Here is a 23,716-nt window from a genome sequence, read left to right on the forward strand (position 1 = left end):
GCACAGAAATATCCTGTGATGACCTTGGCAAATAATGAATTTGGGGCATTCACCTGTGTTTCTGGTTTTAGCATAGGTACTTTTGAATTTCACACTCATCCAGTATATACTGCAGAGTTTATCTTTGTTAAGGCTAGACACGTGGATTGAGGTCTCTAAAAGAGCAAAGAATTATTAGCAAGTTAATCAAATTTGAAATTTACTTATACTCCATTTGTCAAATGCCTCAAATGGTCTTGTTCCAGCTCTGCAACTGATATAAACTATATGACCCTAAACATTTAATATCTCAAAGTCTTATTTATCTATCTGCATGAACCTATGATATTGTCTGTCTTATAATTTTTTATAGTCTTGTATTAGCTCAAAATAAAAAGGTATTCATTTTGATGATTTTCACAGTAGTATATTTTCCATTAATTCTCCCTTCACAGTCACACACTCATTCTCTAAAAACATCATAAAGTTACAATTTCAGTAATTTACCAGATCAATGTGCTATTAATTTAAGAAACTAAGCAACCATCTACATTGATTTCAATCACAGGTTAAATGCCGATATCGAAATTCTGTTGATACAACAGCTATGTCAATGGAGACCTTGCATTGGTTTTTAACGGATAAAATTTAGTCTGGTATAATTAACAATGAACATGTGTTTGCCATTTAATAACAGAACTCTAAGGGATATTTGCAGTTTTCTAACCCATGGCCTTTTCTAGCATGAACCACAAAATGTCCTGAAAAGAAGCTATTAGCTGTAGTCAAATGAGCAAAGTGAAAAGCACCTTCCTCTCTAATTAGGGCAGAATAGATGTTGGGTGAAGACCCAGCTAGAGGCAATAGGAGATTATCCAGACAGGTCAGTCATGAGAAAGAAATTCAGCATTGCCCATTAGATGGTAATTTGAAAGACTGTCTTCAAAGAGGGCAGAGAAAAACAGCAGACTGAACCAACAACTAGAGTGTGCCAGGGAAGCTAAGAGAGGGAAGTACTTCCAGCTCCAGGTTCCTAGCTATTGCCATTGCAACTCTATTCTGGGTATTAAGAACTCATCCAGCACTATGTTCCCCGGACAAGGATGAAGAAGCCACAAGGCAGTGACAAACTAAGTGCATAATGGTTCCGTGGACTGGGTTGGGTAATGAAAGGTATTGCTGCTCACGAGGAGTGATAATGAATAAAAAGAAGGTTATAGAGAGGAGCCAAGCAAATCACATCTGTTCCACGAAGTGAAAAACGGATGAATACAGAAGAGCAAAATCAGGTTTAGAAAAATATGAACTAGATAGAATGAAGCTACTGGGGCTTTTTACCTAAGGAATGTTTTCTTTTCCACAAATGGTACAGGTTTTCCTAGGGTGGATTATTTCACTGAATGAACACATTTCAATAGTCACAACAGCTTACCTAATAAACCATTTGGTGATTCAGTAAACCCTTGTTCATCCAACCACTATGTGAATTATAATGAATCAAATGCACACTAAAGAATAGCAATAGTGCAATCAAGATGCAATCTGATCACAATATTTGGGTATTATGGGATCTCTGAGAGAGATGAACTTAGATCTTATGGAAATTTTATTTTGAATTTTGAGGGGTCTCTCCTCCTTATTCATAAATCAGAAATGCTTGGCTTAATCCAATAATTGAAGAATTACACCTTTGTTGGTTGATGCTATTTTGGTAACTGCATTTCCATAAGTTAAAAAATAAATGTAAACTTTATTTCATAAAGAATATTTCTCCGCATAGTTGATAGAAAATAAATCTTTAATTAATGGATTCATAGTCCCTAAAGCCTCAATTATGAAGTATATTTTAACTACTTTCTAAGTGAAACCTCACTGCATTTTTAGAGACCTTAGCAAAGTCCGATTTAGGAATGATGTTCACAGTTTAAAATAAATAATTCAAAAAGGAAGTACAGCAAGCTTAAACAGGTATTTTTAAATTAATTAATTAATTTAATTAATGTTCTTTTTTTGTAGCAACTAGATTTTTCATCACTGAGCCTAGAATATCTTCATTTAATGGAAGTATTTCTCTGACATAATGTGGGCTTCTCTGACAGCTTGCTTCTCCAAGGATTGAAAACTTCAGCTATTGAATGTAGGTGTTTGCATATTTGCTCAGTGAATTAGCCAGCACTTGATGTGGAAACAAAAAAAGTAACTGGCCCCAGCCACCACCCAAGTTGGATCTGAAACAAAAGACTAGTTATGCTTACCATTACTGCCACTGGAACTGACCAATCCCAGCCAGAGATGCGAAAACAGGAAACTGTTGGCTGAGCCTAGTTCCCTGGAATGAAATTGAGACATACATGTGAATTACAAAAATCCTTTATTCATTTTTAACCACCCACTTTTTTGGAGCTTCGGCGTTCTTATTTGAAAATCGGAGTTCTCTGATGTCTGATATTTTATAATTCATGTTATAATTTTTGGAAGACAAACTCAAACACTTTGATATGAAAAGAAAGTTATGAAGAGAAATACAGCAGATTGTTCTGTTTACCACTTATCCCCACATTAACCAGCTTTGAGCCATTAACTGGTACACAAGGATTGATGCTTTTTCACCTTGCCTTAGTAAAATAAATCCAAAGCTATGGTGGAAATGTTCCCAGAGCATGAGATTTCATTATGGACTGCTGTGGGGGAACAAACTATTTGTGCAGAGAGGAGAGGGGCAAATAATACACACATTCTGAGCAATAAATAGAACAGAAACTGTAACCACTGTGTAAGGAATGATCGTTTGAAGAGAGAGAGAAAGAAAAGCAATGAAGGAAGAAGGAAGGAAGGAAAAGAAAGCAAAGATAGAGAGAAGGATGGATAGAGGAGGCCTCAAAGTGAATCACCCACAAGCTATTAAAATGGTTATCATCTCTCAAAGGCAACACAAATAGCTAAACTCAACTCTAGGCTCCAAGAGGCCTCTGTCCATTGGCACAAGTCTGACGATTTGACCCTCGCTGTTTTCATTAAAACCCAAGTATCCGTCATGTCTCCAACTGTGTCACAGGCTGTTTCTGTTCTCTACATCAGTGACCCCCAGTTCATTCAAAGGGGGTTGCTTCCCAGGGGGAAAATCCTACCAGAAAAGTCCTCTACTTCACCTTTTCCTCTGAAGAAGGCTCCTGATGGGCTGAACTCTCTTATATATACATGTATTATTTATATATTTATAGCTTAAGTTTATAATAATATATCATTGTGCACTTTATATTAAATTTAAATATCATACTAGAATATATGTGTATATATACATATAAGAATACACATTTTATATATATTTTTACATATATACACATATATACCCACATTGTAATAATCTATCTGCATCTATGTATGTATATATGTATTGAAAGAAAGTGAACATTCACCCTTGGTTGGCAAAGGATAAATGAACAAGCTACTCTGGGGATCCTTTTTGCATATATTGCATACATAATTTTAGAGCAGAGGATGATGTTTCTTAACCAACCACTTCTTCACTGATTCCACACAAACCACATCTCCCTGTGTGTTGGCCCATGTAATATTATTCTGGATTTATAAAAACAAGAGATAAAGAAAGTGCTTCTTAAATAATTGTGCTAGTTAGATTCAGTTGTCAACTTGGCCAGGTGAGCATACCTAATCTTGTTGCTGCGGACATAAGCCAATGAACGGTACGTGAACCTCATCTGTTGCCAATTACATCTGCAGTCAGCTAGGAGGCGTGTCTGCTGCAATGAGTGACGTTTTACTTAATTGGCTGGTGCTTAAATGAGAGAACGCAATGTAGCACAGCCTAAGCAGCTCGGCATTCCTCATCTCAGCACTTGCAGCTCAGCCCAGGCCTTTGGAGATGCAGAAAGAAGTCACCCTGGGGAAAGTTGTTGGAACCCAGGGGCCTGGAGAGAAGACCAGCAGAGTCCATCTTGTGCCTTCCACGTAGGAAAGAACCTCAGTGGAAAGTTAGTTGCCTTTCCTCTGAAGAACCAACAAAATAAATCCCCTTTTATTAAAAGCCAATCCGTCTCTGGTGTGTTGCATTCCAGCAGCTAACAAACTAGAACAATAATATATACCTGTGTATTATTTAACATGTGCATGAATCACCTGGGAATCTTATCAAAATGCTGTTTTGGCAGATCTGAGGTGGCACTTGAGAGTCTGCATTTCTGACATAACCCCAGGGAAAGCTCACAATGCTAGTCCTTGGGTCACACTCTATGTAGCCAGGTTCAAGATTTCTAGGTGTCAGAGGATAAGCCTTCACCTCCTTGGGATATCAGAAGTCAACCTTGTATTTATTCTGACGTTTATTAGTAGTAGCTTACAACTAGTGGCAGCTTGAAAACAGACCTAAAATACAAATATAAGTGAAGGAACCCCATCTGTTTTGCTAGAACATTAAGTATGGCTTGGAAGTTGTGTGGTTTGAAGTTATTATGTACCCCTGAAAAGCCATGTCCTTAAATCCTCATTCAATATTGGGTGGGATCTTTTTTATTGTTTCTATAGAGATATAAACCTCCAAATGTGGGTAGCAACTTTTGATTAGATGGTTTCCATGGAGATGTATCTCCATCCATTCAAGGTGGCATTGCTTACTGGAGCCCTTTAAGAGGGAACTATTTTAGAAAAAGCATTAGAGCCACCAAAATGGACAGAGCCAACAGAATGGACAGAGCCCCAGGGTAGCCATGGAAGAAGCCTGGAGAGACACCTAGCAGATGTTACCATGTACCTTTCCAGTTAAGAGAGAAACCCTGAACAGCATTAGCCTTCTTGAACCAAGGAATCTTTCCCTGGATGCCTCAATTTGGACATTTTTATAGAATTTTCTTAATTCGGACATTTTCATGGTCTTAGAACTATAAACTTGCAACTTAATAAATTCCCCTTTTCCGGCACATTGCATTCCAGCAGTTTTTACAAACTAGAACAGAAGTGTCGGAAATTTGGTCGAACAAAAGGCCCTGGCACCCTATTGGTATAAGTCTGGGTCTTCCATAATCTACCTCAAGCTACCTTCCAATCATGGTCAAAGTGAAGAGAGCATAGTGAGGGTTTGTATATCCTTGTTTGCCCCTAGGGCCCCTCAAAGGTGGCTCCGGCATTCAGAAAGAGAAGAGGCAAATCCATTTCATTTACCTTTCTAAGCCACTGTTTCCAACCTGATTTCCTATTCCTCTCTTGCATTAGCCCTTCCCTAAAGTCAGTGTGGTGATGTTTTCGGGAAACTCCATGAGAAAATGCCCAGGCCATCATGCTAGAGGATGAACTCATGGAGCAGAGCTGAGTTGCCCCAGCTGTCCTAGCCAAGGCAACTCAGAGCAGCTGACAGCCAAGCAGATCCTCCTACATGTGTGAGAGCCCAGCCAATATCAGCAAAGCCATTAGTTAGTCAGTAAGTGCCACTGATTAGTCAGTAAGTGCCAATGAGTGTGTGCAGAGGGCCTAAAAAAAAACCACTCAACTGACCTGCAGATTTTAATAAATGTATATGGTTTACACCACTGGGTTTTATGGTTGTTATTCAGCATTACTGTGGCAATAAATAACTGAAACATTTTTGTTCTATGTCATCACTTATTCTGTCAACTAGTGTTTTTTAAATCTTAATTGATTTTTGGCACTTCGTGTAATAGTATTAATAATATCTTACATTTATCATATACTAATATTAATAATATATTACATTTATTGAATGCTTTCTATCATTCACTCATTCATTCACTCACTCAACAAACACATATCTAACACTGCTATATACTTGGCATTGTGGTAAAAGTTAAGGATGCAGACATGAGAAAAACAAAGAGAGGCCCTGCCCTTACAAGTTATAGTCTAATTGGGAGAAAGACATTAATATATACAAATATATACAAATGTATACAAACTATAATTAGGGCTATGAGGAAAAATTATATGGAGATGTAGAGCATAGAAAGAAAAATTATGTAACCTAGGTATCAGAAAAGGAGGACCTTCCTGAAAACAAAACAAAACAAAACAATCTATGTTGAAAGTGGAAGGCCAAGAATGACTTAACCAGATGAAGGATGGGGGAAGGGGAAAGAGTTTTGCAGGCAGATAAGATCCTTCATACAGAAGTTCCAAGGCAAGAAGGAACAGAAATCATTTAGGGATTAGTGCAGCCAGACCATGCAGTGCTAAGGCCAGTGGAGACACGTCTTATCCTCCTGAGGCTTCTGGCCTTTATTCTTAGGCAATAGAGAGTCCTTGGAAGCATTTCTCATTCAGAACTCACTACTCCTGAGGTAGCAGTAGGTAATTTTATTATGTCAATTTCACAGATAAGAAACCAGGATTTAGGGAAGTTAAGTACCTGGCCAAATTCACTAGTTAATAAGTCACACTCCAGTGCCAGCACTTGACCACTCAGCTATACATCACTTTTCCTTTTAAATTTTTAACATCTTGAGAGCAAATGGTGTGTTATATTTCATTGGTTCTACCCACCCTGCCGTTAAGAGAAGCCCAGCAGGGCAAATGGTATAGGCCTGAGAGTTAAATAGGAATGAGTTGGGGGTGTACCTTATCCCCTGGGTGACAACGAGCAAATGACTTAATTTCCTTCAACCTTTCTGATTCCATTTTTTTCAAATTAAGAAGAGGGTTAATGATATCTCTCTTTAGGCAAGGGTATGGAGAGACATAAGTAAAAGGACTAGAATAGTTTGGTTAGTCAGTAAGTGCTGGTTACTATGAGCTGTGGATCTAATGTTAACTCATCATTATCATCAAAAGGCAACCAGTCAACAAATAAATAAATAAGGCAACCAGTCACATGACAGTTATAAATCCAAAAGTGACACTGACATCAGACTTCACTGGGAATTGAATGGTTCAATTAGTTAGAAGCCCTGCTAATTGCCTAATCCACATCCAACTCTGGACGAGCTCTAGGTCTCGGGCCTGCACATGAATCCTCACAAATAAACCCTCTCCATCCTACCCCTCCAAACCATCTGGCTAGGAGGATACTGAGGGAACCTCCTCAAAGCTCTCATCCCAGGAGAAGTATCACTCTCAAAGTGACTCCAGAAAAAAATGCAAAACTCGGACCTTCTCTAAAATTCTTCATTTCTCTATAAGCCTTGCTTCTGTCTCCCTGGTTTGCATTGAAAACCCCAAGGTTTGCCTACTGTGTAACATCATTGGAAAAAAGATTATAGCAGGATATATACAGCCTAAGGGACATTCACTAATGAAAAACCAACACCAAATGGCCAAAATCAATATAATAGCCTTGTTCCAAGACCTAATGCAGTGTTGGGTCCAGAATGTAGTGTTTATTGAGTAAGTGTTGCCTTTGAAGTTCATATAGTGCAATAGCGTAGGGCAAGCCTCTGGGTTCCAACAGACACCACCCTTCTACTTATGAGCTGTGTGACCTTGGGCAAGTTACTAAACCTGTCTGAGCCAGTTTCTTCTGCAAAATGGGGATACTAACCTCTTCGTGAGGCTTTTGTAAGGAATAAATGAGATATATGCAACAAAGTATTGCGCTGGCATTTTATGAGCTCTACATACTATGAACACTGCTCAGGCCTCACGGATTGTCTCAGTAGAGTGGACCCCCAGCAGTCAGTGTGTTTATTTGATCAGGTAAGCGGTTGCAGCATAGAGTAAAATTAATGTGAAAAGGGCTTCCTTTTCCCAGGAACTTACCTACAGGAAAAAGATTGCTGGTCCCTCACCCCCACCTATCTATTGCTTCATGGATCCTCTTCTTAATCCATCACTGGTACTTGAAGATGCATAAATCCTTTTCATTATTTATATACACACGCAGAGAGAGAGAGAGGATCAAAAGGATACATAAGTTCTTTGTAATGAAATTCATAACATGCTAAATATTTTAGGGAAAAACTATGAGATTGCTATTTTTGTAAGTCAATATTTGACTGTTTCTGAGCTTGTAAAAATAGTCCAAAGAATCCTGGTGGCTAACCAGTCCAGGGTAAGACAGCAGACGTTTGTTATTTTTTAATTATTTGTTTGTTATAGTATTCCTTATTCATAAATTCCTTTCATATTAGCCCTGGATTGAACAAGCCTGGATTTCCCTAACACTCACTTCATTCCACAAGAAGTCCTTAAAACCGGTTTCTCATGCTTTAATGTTTCCCTTCTGAAATCACAGTTATTTCAGAGAATCAAAGAACCACAGGAGGGAGGATGACCTCAGCAGACAAGGAAGGCCCTTCCTCTGAACGCAAGCCATGCCTGGTATGTGATATCACCCCTCCGTTTTTGAAAATCCATGCGAGCTGGTCTTCCCGTCCTTAGATAACTTTTTCCAGGAATCTATAACCTTATCAAGATATGGAGTATATAAGATTCCTATTACATAAACAACCTGATGTTTGCAGAAATTCTGAAAGCCACAGCCTGGATGCCAGAAATCTTCAGCATTGTGACCCTTGGTAAATCAAGAACACTTGCGAGCCTAAGCATCCTTGTCTGAGAAACTAGAATAATTTTATACACTGGAGTACTTTCCTCCCAGAGCTGTGATGAGGTTTCATTCCTATCTTAAATGTGAAACTTTTTGAGAAACTGTAATTAGCACTACAAATTTTTTTTTTTTATTATCTGTACCTGGGCATGTAAATAAAACATAAGAAAAATGTGTGCCTTCACTAACTTGATCTGAGAATTAATCTGTTTTGTGTATGCACATGTAAAAGCCCTGAGCATGTAAAGAAAGTGAGTACTGGGACAGGACAAAAAGACATGACACCACACATCTTATGGTATCTGGTTGCTACCCTGGTTCTTAGGATCAGAGGCAGGAGTGGAAATCAGAATACCTAGTCTCTGCCAGGTAGCCTTTGTGTTGCCATGCTGCTTGACATTGTGAAAATTTTCAAGACAAAAACCAAAAGAAATGGGAGTTTATTGGCAGCTTGTAAATGAGTGCAGCATTTCTAAAATAATGAGTGATTATTTTCTACTTAGGAAGAACACCATATATTTGTTTTCTTAGTGAATTTAACAAAACAGCTTAAAATGTGATCTAATAATGTACTTATCACTGGGGAAGTCCTGGGTTTAAAAAAAAAAAGCATTAAGAGTTTGCGTCTCTGTGACATTCACGCATTTATTCATTCAACACGTATGTGTTGAGCATCAACCATGAGCCCAGGCACATATTCTATATGCTAGGGATATAGCAGCAAATAATACCCACAAGAATATGAGATACGTATTAATTCAAACCATGTCTAGTCATTTAAATCATCAGAAGACAATGAATTTAATGTGAGATGAACTTCTAGCTAGCTCTGTTAGTCTCAAATGTTCTGCAAGGTATCACTGAATTCTGTATCTGTCTACTTTTCTTACTCCAATAAGATACAATTTATTAGAAGAGTCAAATTAGAAGTTCAGCTAACAAATCAATTCAGCAAGGTTGGGGGGTACAAGATCAATACCCCAAAAAGCAGTGGTGTTTCTATACACAAGCAATGAACAATCAGAAGAAGAAATCAAGAGAAAATTCCATTCACAATAGCAACGAAAAGAATCAAATATCTAGGAATAAATCTAACCAAGGATATAAAGGACTTGTACACAAAAAACTACAAAACATTGCTCAAAGAAATAAAAGATGACCTAAATAAATGGAAGGACATTCCATGTTCATGGATGGGAAGATTAAATATCTTTTAGATGTCAATACTACTCAAAACAATTTATAGAGTCAAAGCAATCCCAATCAGATTTCTAACAACTATCTTTGCAGAAATGGAAAAGTCAATCATCAAATTTATATGGAAGGGTAAGGGGCCCAAAATAGTTAAAGCCATCTTGTAAAAGAAGAATGTAGTAGGAGACTCACATTTCCTGAACTTAAAACATATTACAAAGCCACATTAATCAGAACAGCATGGCATTGGCAGAAGGACAAGCATATAGACCAATAGAATAGAACTGAGAGCTTAGAAATCAACCTTCACATTTATGGCTGACTGATTTTTGAGGAAGTGGCAAGGACTGCTCTATTAGGAAAGAATAGTCTCTTCAACAAATGGTGCTGGGAAACTGGGATCTCAATTTGCAAAAAGAAAAAGAAAAAGAAGAAAAGAAAAAAGGAGGAGGGTGCATGGATGGTTCAGTGGTAGAATGCCCACCTTCCATGTGGGAGACCTGGATTCGATTACCAGGGCATGCATCCCCCCCCCCAAAAAAAATAAAGTAGGACTCCTATCTCACACAAAATACAAAAGTCACCTTGAAATGGGTCAAAGATCTAAATAGAAGAACTAGAACTATCAAACTCCTAGAAGAAAATACAGGGAAGCATCTTCAGGATCTTCTGTTAGGCTTTCTTAGGCTTTACACCCAAAGCCCAGACAACAAAAGAAAAATCAGATAAAGAAGACCTCATCAAAATTAAAAAAAAAAAAATCATGCCTCAAAAGACTTTTTCATAAAAGTAAAATGACAGCCTACACAATGGGAGAAAATTTTGGAAACCACATATCCAATAAAGGATTAATATCCAGTATATATAAATAAATCCTTTAACTTTATAACAAAAAGACCAATAACCCAATTAAAAGATGGACCAAAGACTTGAACAGACATCTTTCCAAATTAAACTTGCAAATGGCCAGAAAGCACATGAAAAGATGCTCCACATCAACAGCCATGAGGGAACTGCAAATCAAGACCATGAGATAACATTTCACACCCATTAGAATGGCTGCTGTTAAAAAGCTGGAAAATAACAAGTGTTGAGGAGGATAAAGACAAGTAGCATCACTCATTCATTGCTGGTGGTAATGTAAAATTGTGCAGTCACTGTGAAGACAGTTTGGCAGTTTCTCAGAAAGTTAAGTACAGAACTACCATATGACCCAACAATCCCACTACTAAGTATATACCCAAAAGAATTGAAAGCAGGGTCTTGAACAGATATTTGCACACTGATGTTCATACCAGCATTATTCACAATTGCCAAAGAGATGGAAGCAACCCATCTGTCCACCAACTGATTAATCAATCAATAAAATATGGTACATAAATACAATGGAATATTATTTAGCCATTAAAAGGAATGAAGTCCTGATATATGTGACAATGTGGATGGACCTTGATGATATCCTGTTGAGTGAAATAAACCAGATACAAAATGACAAATATTGCATGATATCACTGATTTGAAACAATGAATATAAGCAAACTCATAGAGTCAGAATCTAGAATATAGGTTACCAGGGGACAGAGTAAGAAAGTTAAGGCTTAAAATGTACAGGGTTCCAATATGGAATAATGGAAGTGTTTTAATAATGGATGGTGGTGATGGTAGCACAACCTTGTGAATGCAATTAACAGCACTGAAAATATATCTGAATATGATATAAAGGGTAAATGTGATTATATATGGTAACAGAATAAAGATTTTAAAAACAAATCCAGGAAACTACACTGCACAGTGAACCTTTTAAGTTAAGTTAAACCATGACTTTAATTAATAGTACAATTATAAAAATGTGTTATCAATTGTAACAAATGTTCCACACAACGCATGACTGTTCTGTAAAACCACAACTTCTCAAATAAAGGGAAAAAATGTTTGAAGCTCAGTGTCCCACATCTGGTCTTATTACAGCTCATGGTGTGGCTAATTGGGTAACTTTCCCTTCTCTGAACTTCAGTTTCTTTAGCTGTGAAACAAAGGTGTTTCCCAGTCTGATGCCGTTAGAATTGAATCACATCCCCCACAAAAGTCATGCTCAGATCGTAATCTGTGTTCCTGTGGGTTTGAACCCATTTATACATAGGACTTTTGTGAAAGGTCATTATTAGTAAAAGGATTGCCAAACTGAACCAGAGCGGTGTTGATCTGCATGACCGGAGGCCATATTAAGAGAGGAAATTTGAACACACTGAGACGCCAGAAGTCAGAAGAAGCCAGAGGAGGGCAATCTCAGGGCGACAGAGGACTGCTGTCACCAGAACACCCACAACTCCGCGAGAGAGCCTGCCCTTGCCGGCATCTTGATTTTGGAGTTCTAGCCTCTAAACTGTGAGCCAATAAATTCTTGTGGTCTAAGCTCACCCATTATCTGGTATTTGTCATACCAGCACAGGCAAACTAAGGCAAATGCATAGGCATCCAATTCTGTGACTATTTAATTTAGCTACCAACTGGTAGCCTGTGAGCGACCAGTACTATTTTGGTGGGCCAGAAACAGACGACCCTGTGTTTTTTGCTTTCATCTTGTTTATTTGAATTTGTTGGCACATTTAAATATTGAGAGACTTCATTTAACAATCTGGATCTCCAATTTCCATTGAAGAATATCAATATTTGGCCACCAAGAGCCACTGTCCTGAGGGCAATAATTGGTCGAGGCCTGAGGGTCTGTCACCCCCTTTAGGTATCATCTGAGCTGTCTGGTTTGCAGCAGTCACTCTCACTCCTTGCTGTCTCCAAACACAAGTGCTGAGGATCAGTATTCTCTATTCCTGCCACTCTTGGCTCATTTATGTTATCTGCTGCACCCAGGAGTAGGTGCTGTCCATGCAGCACCTCACTCTTGAGGATCCCCAAAAGGAGAATTCTAAAAAAACCATCACCAAGATTTCGGTCCAAGGCCACTGAACTTATTGGGAATTAAATAACCAACATTTCTCACCCCACTGCACACTGGAACCTTCTAGGGAACTTGTAAAAAGCACCAATTCCCTGGGCCATACTCAAAGAGATCCTGATTTAATTGGTGTAAGGTGTGGTCCATATAGGAATACGAGTTCATCAAAGCTGCCGAGGTGATTCTAATGTACAGCTCTAAACCATGCTACTGCTTCAATTTAATCAAACTGGTATAATGACCTTGCTGGTTTGGGCACCAGAAGAAATCTTCAGCATGTCTGAGACTCTAGAATTCTAGACTTCCCACCAGGCTGATTTGATGGCTGTTCAACCTATGCAGTATCACAGGGCCCTGCTCTCAGAAAGGTCCATACTTTCTTTAATGCACTCCTGTTACCATTTTGAAATTCTTAGTATCTAAACAAGAGGCCCCACATTGTTGTTTCGCACTGGGTCCTGCAAATCATGTAGCCTTTCCTGCTTACCACCAGGTTGGGGCAGGACTTTCCCCGAAGACAATCAGACCCTTACCTCTTGGCCTCAAGGGTGGATTGTGACGTTGGCTTTTCTCACCATTCTGAAGAAGGAATATTGTTATGGGAGCATGAACTATTTTCTTCTCCTCTTTCCATATTTCTGCCTTGACCCATAAATTAAAAATCTGCCTTCTTGGAAGAACTCTTCCACTGCCTCACTGATGTCTCCCCAAAGGAGAAGGCGTGATGCATTAATTGGCATGATTAGGAGAATCATGATTAGATGACTAGGTCATCAAGGCACCTGCACTGATTCATGATTCAGACCTGCACACACTCACCAATCTCCTCAGCAACCCTTACCTGCTCTGCAGGGAACGGAAGCCTCCACTCCACCAGCTGCTTTGCCTTCTTGAGACTTGTGGTTGCATCTGTAGGCTGCCTCAAACCAGGCTGCCTGGCTGAGAACCCGTTTTACCAGTGAAGATATGTACGACCCTGGGCACATGACTCAACTATCTGTGCCTCAGTTTTCTCACCTGCAAAATGAAGACCATAATAGTTCCTATCTCAAAGCCTTGCTGCCAGAGCTTAAATGAATTTTACTATATGGCAAGTGCTTAGAACATATAAGAATAAGATATTAACTTGAAGAGGGTGCAATGAGGGAGGGAAGTAGAAGGAAGCCCATTCGAGCCTCAGGCCCAAGCCAGGTTTTCCGGTCCAACCTTGCCAATCATTAGGTTGACATTTTGATCCCTAGCTCCCACTTCCATTTCTCAAATAGTTTAGAATCTGTAAGTAGAAAGCATATGATTAATCATCCCCTTAAGCCATCACAGAGGCCAGTGGTAAAGCTGTTTTAAACTAAACTCTCCTCCAATCTCACTTCCATTGTGTACATGGGGTATCACCCATGCCAAGAAGCTCCACTCCTCAAGCACAACCTGAAAACGCCATTCATAGACCTAGAATCCTCCAGCCACAAAAGCTTTAGAAATGGAAGCAATTAGCACCTAACCTTCCAGAGGAGAAGCCTAAGCAGAGAAGTCTGTCTGAGGCTGCCCAGACTGTAGCAGATGAAGAATGTGAAACAAAACAGGTAGTTGCCCCTTTCACCAAGTCATGGTGCAGGACACTGTAGGAAATGCCACCTCATGGTTGGGGTTTGTGGCGCCATCTCTCAGTTTCCAGCAACCACTACTGTAGGACAGTGACCTTCAGGGATTATGTCACTCCATAATCTTACATTTGTTGAATGTCCAAGGGGACAGGAGAAGACCCTGATTTACCAGTATGAAATGGAGTGGGCAGAAGGGGCACAGAAGAGAAGAAAAAGAACAGACAGTCCTACCCTGGTTTAAAATGACACTTGCAAGCCACAGCTGAGAGAGACCACAAGCAGGCAGGGTGGTGAGGAAGGCAGGTCACACAGGGGTCTTCCCTCAAGGAAATAACCTTCTCCTAGTCAGCAGCATTGTTTTCTAATATGGAGGATAATGAACAACACTGTTGATCCAATTTGCTCTTTCTCTCAGCGAGAACTTTACCCGGGCTGTCAGTCCTTTGGATTTATGGATACTGTAGGGAGTTTGGAGAAATACATTACTTTGGCTTTTGGGCTCTTTGTTTCAAAAGGAATGTTTGAATTGTCCTATTTGAAAAACAGAAATGAGTAAAAAAAAAAGAAAAGAAAATAGGCTTGGCAGTCAGAATGGCTATTTCTTACATTGAAAGGAAAGAAAGGAAAGAAAAATGGGAATGAAATAGGCTTTCATTCTGTGTTTTTTCAATTAGTGATATAGCACACCAAGGTTTTTGGTGGAAAAAGTATTACATAATAAACAAACAAAAAAAAACCCACACCCAATAATCAATCTTTGTTATAAGCTTGATAGCCTTGCCCTGCAAAACATCATCAGAGCAGCTGGCCAGAGTAATCTTGGAATGTATTAAATATATATGTATCTGTACCACTGATAATATTAGAACTCAGGTGCCCCATTACTGAACACACCTAATATTGTTTTCTAAATTTTCAGCAACTATTCAAATAGAAGCCAGAAAAGAAAAATTACCTCTCACTCCAAAGCCTTAAAACACACACAAAGCCACCATATTGTCACTTTAGGGACACATTTGTTCCCTGCTGTTGCTATTTTATATGTCATTTCAGTCCTGCAGTTAGCCATAAAGCAAATCTTTTCTTTTTCTGGAGAGGAATAAGAGCTGCCTGAAGGAAAACAAGAATGGGAAGCATCCTTAAAATGACTGATTTACAATAGGCAAGGAGATACAATATGAAAATTATAGCTTTCTCATTTTGAACGCAGGAGCCTCAGCTCTTACTCTAAAAAGCACCTCCCAGGGGACCCCTGTTGGTATAAGAGAAAGGCTGTCATGTAGGGTCTGTTTGGGTTTTCAGAAGATATAGGAAAAGGTTGTGGGGTGTGTGCGTGTGTGTGCGTGAATGAATTTGTGTGTGCTGTGTGTGTGTGTGTGTGTGATGGTAAGGGAATGAATTGAGCAGAGGTTAGGAAGAGCAAAAAGGAAATTCAGAGAAGTTAGCACACGCCACAGCCCATTATGCTCCGGAGGTGGTCCAGTCTATCCATAAGCTCACAATTCAGATACTTTAAGTTGTATTCCCTATTCTGACAGTGACATATGGTGCACCTTAGGGCAATTCCCCTGACTGTGTTTTCACCCTAACTCATCATCTGTAATAAGGAAAAGAACACCCACTGAAGAGGGATGTTGTAGGAATTTATTTACATTACCAAAGGCCATGGGGGATCATAGGTGAAAGGCTGAAGATAAGTCAAAGACTGTGCCTGTCAACAACTCACATGCAGTTCATGTGTAGTTCCCCATGAGTTTATCCTCCACTTCATGCCCCTGCCAAACACCCCTCCAGGGCAGGACTCTGATACTTCTCTCAAAGAAGGGAGGATTCACAGGGCCTGGTGTGGTAATGGGCCTCCAGAATGGTTTCCAATGGTCCTCATATCCTTGCATTAATACCCTGTGTTGTCCCCTCCCAAACAGAAGCACAGCTGGCCTATTTACCCAATAAAATATAGCAAAATATGTGACTTCCAAGTTAGGTTTTAAAGGCATTGCAGTTTCCATTTTGGTCTTTCATACTGCTCACTCTGAGGGAAGCCCATTGCCTTGTGGTCATGACACTCAACCAGCCCTAAGAAGAGACCTAAATGAAGAGAAGCCAACTTACCAGTATCAACTTGCCAGCCACATGTATGAGCCATCTTGGAAAGTATCCTTTTTCCACAGTCAAGCCTTCAGATGACAGCAGCCTCAGTTCACATCCGACTGCAAGTTCAAGTTCAGAAACCTGAGCTAGAACCACTTGACAAGCAACTCCTAATGCTTCACTCACAGAAACTGGGAGAGATAATGAATGGAGATTATTCTAAGCCACTGAATTATGGAATTCTTTGTTGCACAGAAGTAGATATCAATACCCTGAAACTAGGTTTGTGGTAATCCTGGTGCCATTCCTTTGAAGATTCTACCTTCAAACTTTGTGTGATCTTTGAGAGGCTAGTTAGACTAAATATTGTGAGCCTTCTCAGAAGGCCATAATCCTACTGATGATTTCTTTCTTTACCCATTCATTTATCCTTCATCTTGTGAAATATTTACTGAGCATCTTCTGGGTGCTAGGCTCTTCAATAGGGTCTGGGAGAATAAGATTCAGTTAAACACATTCTCTCAAAAGATCCCATCAAGTGTACTTTTAGAGACAAATAAATAGATAATAGTAACATAATGTAGCGGAAAAAAAATTATGAGAGGGAATTACATAGAGGATGCTGTGGGAGCCCTTGTTTGAGGTTGATGCTAACTCAATCTTGAAGAATCAAAAAGGACTACTCTGAGGAAGGGGTGTTAAAGGGAAGACCCAAAGATCAAGTGAAAGTACCAAAGTGAAGTGAGGAGAAGGCAGGTGTAGCTGAAGTAAAAAGAAAAATGGAGGGCATGTGCAAAGACAGAATGAGTTATAGTACATAAATCAGCAGTCTCTAAGTGCACTAACGGTAGCTGGAGGGAGAGAGATTCCCCCCCCTTGATTTACACCTTAGGTAAATGGCTTTTCTAACATAATTACCTTTTTCTCCTGAAAAGTCACAGAAATGTTCCACCATACCAACCCTGATAAGCAATGAACTAAAAAGTTTTCACTTCTATATTTAGACATCTTTTCATTCTTTCCCCAGTTCTCTGCCCTCATTCAGGACCCATCTTCATTCTCTTTCACAGCTAGTGTAGAAATGTCATTTGTACCTTAGGGAAAGTGCTTAGTGCTCTGTAATTGTTAATGTAGTAATAAGGCTCATTCAGGATGACATATCACCTCCTCCAAGAGGTCTTCTCTGGTTCTTCCAAACAAAGTTAGGCTACTTAGGGTCCCCAGTAGATCTATTTCGCAACGGTCAGCACAAAACCAACTGCACGGAATTGTCACTCATTAGTTCATCTATCTGTCTCTCTGAATAGACTGAATGTGTGATGGCAAAATCTTGAATGACTCCTCTATCCCAGCGTCTGGCATACCGCTGGAGGCTCACAGAAATGAAAACATCATCCTTCATTTTCTCTAATACAATGCTCCTTATTCTTCTCCTTTGAAAGTATTCACTTACATACATTTATTAGTTTGGGGAGCAGTCACTTGTTTTCTCTCTCTCTCTCTCTCTCTCTCTCTCACACACACACACACACACACACACACACACTTACTAAGTAATAACACGTCCATGATAATTGGGACCTGGCATACTTTGTTTCCCACTATTTACGAGATCTACCAAACTGCCTGGCAGTTAGTTGGCTCTCAATAAATTTATTTTAAATTAAAATATTATTTAATTTAGTCATTGCTGTTAAATGAAAAGAATCAGTTTGGTACTTCATTTTGGGCTTTTGTGAATCCTTCTTTGGCCTGCTTAGAAATTAATTTTACATACCAAATAACATAGATACCATTCCTCAGTGAAGTGAGTTTTAATTTGGATTCAATAAACTAGTTTTTATTAGACTCATTATCTACTGGCTCGTTTTTTAAAAGCACCCACAGAGCCTTATAAATATGCAAAACCAAAGTCTGTCCTTGCATGAACTAAAAAATTAGGCATAATTATATTTTTTTAATAATCAAATACTATGTAAGCACCCAGATTAACAACACTTAACAAGATAGCACTGAAGTGCTAAGTGAGCAAACTGCCCCAGCATGTGTAAAAGCCATTGCATTTTCACACCATGTCTAATGAATTTAAATAATGCCTTTGACACAAACCTAAAGCTATTAGCTTTGGATTTCTTTTCTCACCGCTGTGGGTGCAAAAGCAAAGCTGCAGGCCATTTCCTTAAGAAGGAATGTGTTTGTGTGTGGCTGACAGCAAAATGGTTTTAGCAGGGACCTTTTCTGACATCCTTTCTTCACACTGCTGATTGGCAGGTAGAGGTGAGAAAACAAACAAGTGGGCATTCCTGAGGCACTGGGGAGGAGCAGAGCATAACAGGTAAGCAGATTGTATGGCAGGGCCTGGGGAAACAGGTCTTCTGGAACAAGGGGTGCAACATTGGCCATTAGCCTCAAGCCACCCAATTGAAGTGTGACTGGCATTTCTTAAGAAAGTATTAGAGAAAGGAGAGAAGGTTCAGCCTTAACCTGAGGGAAGCTCTCCTTCCACCTTCCTGGGCAGCAACTTTTAAACCGCAGATAAATATCAGTGAAGGGTTCAGAACCAAAGGGGCATTCCAGGGCACCCAAATATGCTGGGGATGGATGAATGGAAAGTGGGAATTTATAATTCCCAAAGCCTTTCTTAGGAATAGATTTGTACATGGGAGTCCTCCAAGATTTTTCTAAAGGAAATGTCCAGGTAGAAAGATCAATGCGGAGCTATTTGTTTACTTACTGTGAATAAATGATAGATTTCTTTTCTAAATACAGCCCTGTATTTAGAAAAGTGATCCTTTGATTCAGAATTTTAGTCATAAAGATATAGGATATGGAAAGCAGCAGCTGATGATGGGTATAAAGTTGGTTTCATCATCTGTAAAGTAGAGATGAGCACTAAGTTACAATCTTAGCTGTTGCAAAGAGATAAATATAAACTATCTACATCAAAGCTGGGCAAGCCATGAATCCTCAAAACATACTTGAATCAGACAGCAGAAAAGGCAGTTAGGCAATCATTTACCTGTCAAAATATATCTCTCTGAAGGGGGACGTTCTGCTTGGTGGGTTTAAAGTATTTGTAAATAAAAATTAATAATACAATAGAGTATAATAACATATAATTTTATTTTATGTTATTATTTTTATATTATATATTATTTATATTATATATTTTATACCCCTTATTCTTATTCTTTACCAATTGCAATCAATATTCCATTGCTGAAATTGTTCAATGAGCATTTCTTGAGCACCTATCATGCTCCAGGCATGGTGCTAAGATACAAAACTAATAGGATATGGTTTTTGTCTTCAAGGTCCTTATCACAGTAATGATCTAGGTTTTGGTCTTGATTTAGTTATAACATGTATGTTTTCTTAATGCTTTGAGTGCCTCAGTCAATACTTTATTACTTTTGCTAATGCTAGAGAGAAGTCACACCTAGCTTATTTAAAAAGGGCAAACTAAAGTCATTTCTATGTGGATTCAAAAGATTCATTGCTATTTGAATACATTCATTCTAATTTTTGAAGATTTATAACACCTCAGAAACATAATCAAGGTGGGTATCATAAAGTTCTAATTCTGAGAGAGCTGAAGAGTTTTAGAATTTCTCCACCTGTCCTATTATTCAATACTTACTTGTCCCCCTCCAAAGACGTGCCTTTCTTAGCCTGTTCTTTCAAAGAGAGATTAACGTGTCTTCAAGGCCATGCCTTCAAATCAATTTTAGGCTCAATATTCAGAGTTTCTTAGACTCAAGGAAATTGTAGGAAGCATGACAATTATTTAACCTAACCCCTGAACTGTAAAAATGAGGAAAACTGACACTAGAAGTGTCTTGCTCTCAAGATATCTAATCTAGTGACTCAGAGAATCGGAACTGGAACACAAATCTTAAGAAATCTTTTCTAGAATTAATTGGAAGAAGTAAGGAAAAATTGTCAATCATATTGCCAAAGTATTTGAATAAATATAGAGGCCAAGTAAGTCCATAAGAAATGGAAAGCCAAATTTATAATTCTCCTGATCAAATAATAACCCAGATGGACATTACCATATTGGCTGGGATGTATTTGTCTGAGGAGATATCCAGACTTTCAGATGAGACCTTTGGTCACTTGCCATATAATAATACTTCTTTCATCTGAGAACAGACAGAGCACATGTTACTGGAGGGCATGGGCTCTTCTATTCAGATTATTTCATATTATAAAGAAAGAATGAAATCATGTCATAGTCTTTATGTTATATCTTACTCCATGGGCACTGAAATTTCTGTCCCTTGCTGTTTGGGATTATTCATTCTACAGCACGGTTTCTCAACCTCAGCACTCTAACATGTTGCACTGGATTACTGTTTGTTGGGGTTGTCAAGTGCCCTGTAGGATATTTAGCAGCATCCGTGGACTCTACCCACTAGATGCCAGTAGTATTCTCCAGCTGTCACACAATGTCTCTAGACATTGCCAAGTGCCACCTGAGGAACAAAATTGCTCCTGGTTGATAATCAATGAACTAGAACATAACAGGAGTCCATAGTTTTTCCAGATGAAAAGGTAAGCTTGCAATTGGATGGCATCAGTGTCAATCACAGTGAAAGCTGATGGATCTTTTCACCAGAAGGGGAAGAAGAGATGCCTACCTTGTGTCTACAAAGTTTGATCATTGGATAAAATTGCATATACTCCTACTAAGATGGGAGGTGGGGTGCTGCAGAAAAATACTTCTTTCTGATGACTGTCTCTTGGTGTCCTAAAACCTTTCATTGACTGTCTTATAAATAGAATCTATTAATTCATTTATGGCAAGGAGAATGGTCAAGATTTTCCCTGAAACAGGCATTTTCCATTATTAGTGATAAAGAGGAAAAAGAAAAAGAAAAACTTAGTTTGCTTAATCCTATAGCATAGCTTTCAGAAATAACACCAAACATTTCAAATTTAAGGGTTTCATTAAGATCCATTTTGGTTAATCATTTGCCTTACTGAATAGCATTTTATGAATTTCAGTGAAGGGTTTATGTTAGATATTCTAAACCATTTAGATAAATACAGATTGAACACTGGTGCATCTTTTGTCAAGCCTAAGTCTGAGAATCAATAATCTAAAATTGAGTTTCTTTGAAGTAGAAGATTCAGAAAAGCTTTTCTGAGGGATTCAAATAAATATCAAAGTTCCTTTTATTTGTTTTACTCTTAACCAGTTTTATAAGCTAAGATATATATGATAGCTTTGAACTTAGGAGAACTAATGAAGTATATTGTTTAGCATGGAAACGTTTTTCCATTTGAATGCCTTTACCTCCACATTCTTATATACACTTTTTGAAAACCAAGATAAATTCCTTTTAGTCAGGAGAATAATTTGAATAGCTGACTTTTTAAAAAAAATGATTGATCCTGCCCTAAAGAATAGCAACATCTGTTATATTTGTGGGGTCAACAGAGAATATTTTGTTAGATAAGAGATATCAAAATCTGTTTTCATCTTCAACTTTTGTGTGAGTTGAATAATCTCAAGAAATATTCTCAAACTTGCGATTCACCAATCACCTGCATCAGAAATCTGTTGACGCTTCATAAAAATTTAAGTTCAAGTTGATGGCACAGATAGTTTTGGTAAAAGTTTCACCAAACTCTTGAAATTTTACCAAAGTCTTGATGTAATTACGGACATGCATGAACATACTATCTATAGTTCTTGCCATTCATGTAAATGGGTTGCCACCTATCCGTGAAATCATGGGTTAGATGTACTAATCATGTGTTTTCTATATTAAAATATAAACACGTTTATAAAACATTGCATAGAGGAGCTGCTTATCACCTAACATTATCTTGCAGTCACACTTCGGTTAATACTGGCCTCTTCCATCCTCAAACTTTTCTGATGTGGCTGTATATGTCACCCTATAAAAACTATTATTGAAGCACCAACCTGAAGCCTCTATATGTACTGTTCATTGGGCTTACAATATCTGAGGCTCAGTTCATGCCCAGACTTGAGACTGCAGGTCTTGCTCTGGTGGGGTTCCTCTCCTCTCTCTCCAGTTATCTGTACTACGTTTATCTCCTAACTTCCTGGGTTAAGAAGAGACAATATTTCTTCTCCAGGCCTGTTTTGCAGGGTTCTAGCCTCCTTTTCAAAGCTCTCTTCTCTAAAAATCAGCTGGTAGTTATCTTATCTCAGCTCAGGTGTTCTAATGAAGAACAAGGGCTCTCTTTGCCATTGGGGTTCTAGAATCCTTCAACTTTTTGCCCTGTCATGGGATAAAAATGCTACACAGAGGGAGTGATACCTGGCCTTTTTCTTTGCCTCTAATGCTGCACAGTCAGACAGTTTACATGTGATTGAAGGTTTATGATTCCTTTATTACCCCTGACATTTTCACGCACTCAAAGCACGCGAGTTGAGAAAGAAAATCCTTCAACTATTTAGCAAGTCTTGACTTTAGAGTAATATGTTTTCCAGTGACTATCAGTTCTAATTGAGTTTATTAGCTAAAGAAATGGGAGTGGCCACTTTGAGAAGAGACCTTTATCTTAAAATGTCTCCATTATTAAAAGAACAGAGTCTTTTATTGTATGATCCTGATAGAGAGAATAGAATTCCATGCCCCAGAGAGCCCCTTCCCAGATTTTCTAAGAATCCCTCACTATCAGCTCCCAATTAGCAAAACTGCTTCTAACACAATCAGATATTTTGCATCTCCAGTCAGTCAACAAATATTTATGGAGCACTTACGGCATCCACATTACTGTTTGTTATTTCTCTGGGAAATTCAAAGCAGTGATAAATTGGAGAAAATACTTTCCATTTAAATTCTTTATTGGGGTTTGACTGCCCCTGCAGACATCTAAGGAGTGTGGAAAAGACCCAAAATACTAAAGAGAAAATAATTTAAAACTCAGGATGGGTAATCTGTTAAGGATAGAGCAGAAGGCATCAAGATAAAGGAGATAGGTAAGGGTAGTGTATGTATTCTCTGCAGTGTGACCACTGACAATCAACACTCTCCAAACAGTTTGTAAATATTTCTGAAACCCATGAGATACCCATTGCACCTGCAGTGATAGGGCATGATATAGAGATAATACTTAAAGACCCAGGAGTTAGAGGCATAGGGAAGTATCAGCTGATATGAGGGTTGCAAAAGAGTCCAAACCTTAAAAGAGATTAAAATCTAGTGAAGAATAAAATATACATATGTTGAGCCTAAATATCTAATGAAACATGTAAGTGCCAAAAGAGTGATAGTAAAATAAGTGTAGGGTGGGTCACGGTGGCTCATTGGCAGAGTTCTCACCTGCCATGCTGGAGACCCGGGTTCTATTCCTGGTGCCTACCCATGAAAAAAAAAAAAGAAGTGTAGAGTTGGTTTTCAGAAG

General features: G+C 38.6%; 1 long non-coding RNA gene across 1 annotated transcript in view; it reads right to left on the reverse strand.

Annotated features, from left to right (window-relative positions):
- Positions 1-357: 357 nt before the first annotated feature.
- Positions 358-23,716, reverse strand: part of LOC143658017 (uncharacterized) — a 101,825-nt gene continuing 78,466 nt past the window's right edge. The window contains exons 4-8 of the long non-coding RNA XR_013163072.1: positions 19,062-19,199; positions 16,349-16,518; positions 15,192-15,346; positions 13,477-13,652; positions 358-2,308 (exon numbers count right to left, since the gene is read on the reverse strand). This is a non-coding gene — a long non-coding RNA (uncharacterized LOC143658017). The remainder of the gene's footprint in view (positions 2,309-13,476; positions 13,653-15,191; positions 15,347-16,348; positions 16,519-19,061; positions 19,200-23,716) is intronic.

Source organism: Tamandua tetradactyla, chromosome 15, assembly GCF_023851605.1.
Source record: "Tamandua tetradactyla isolate mTamTet1 chromosome 15, mTamTet1.pri, whole genome shotgun sequence".
Classification (NCBI taxonomy): Eukaryota; Metazoa; Chordata; class Mammalia; order Pilosa; family Myrmecophagidae; genus Tamandua; species Tamandua tetradactyla.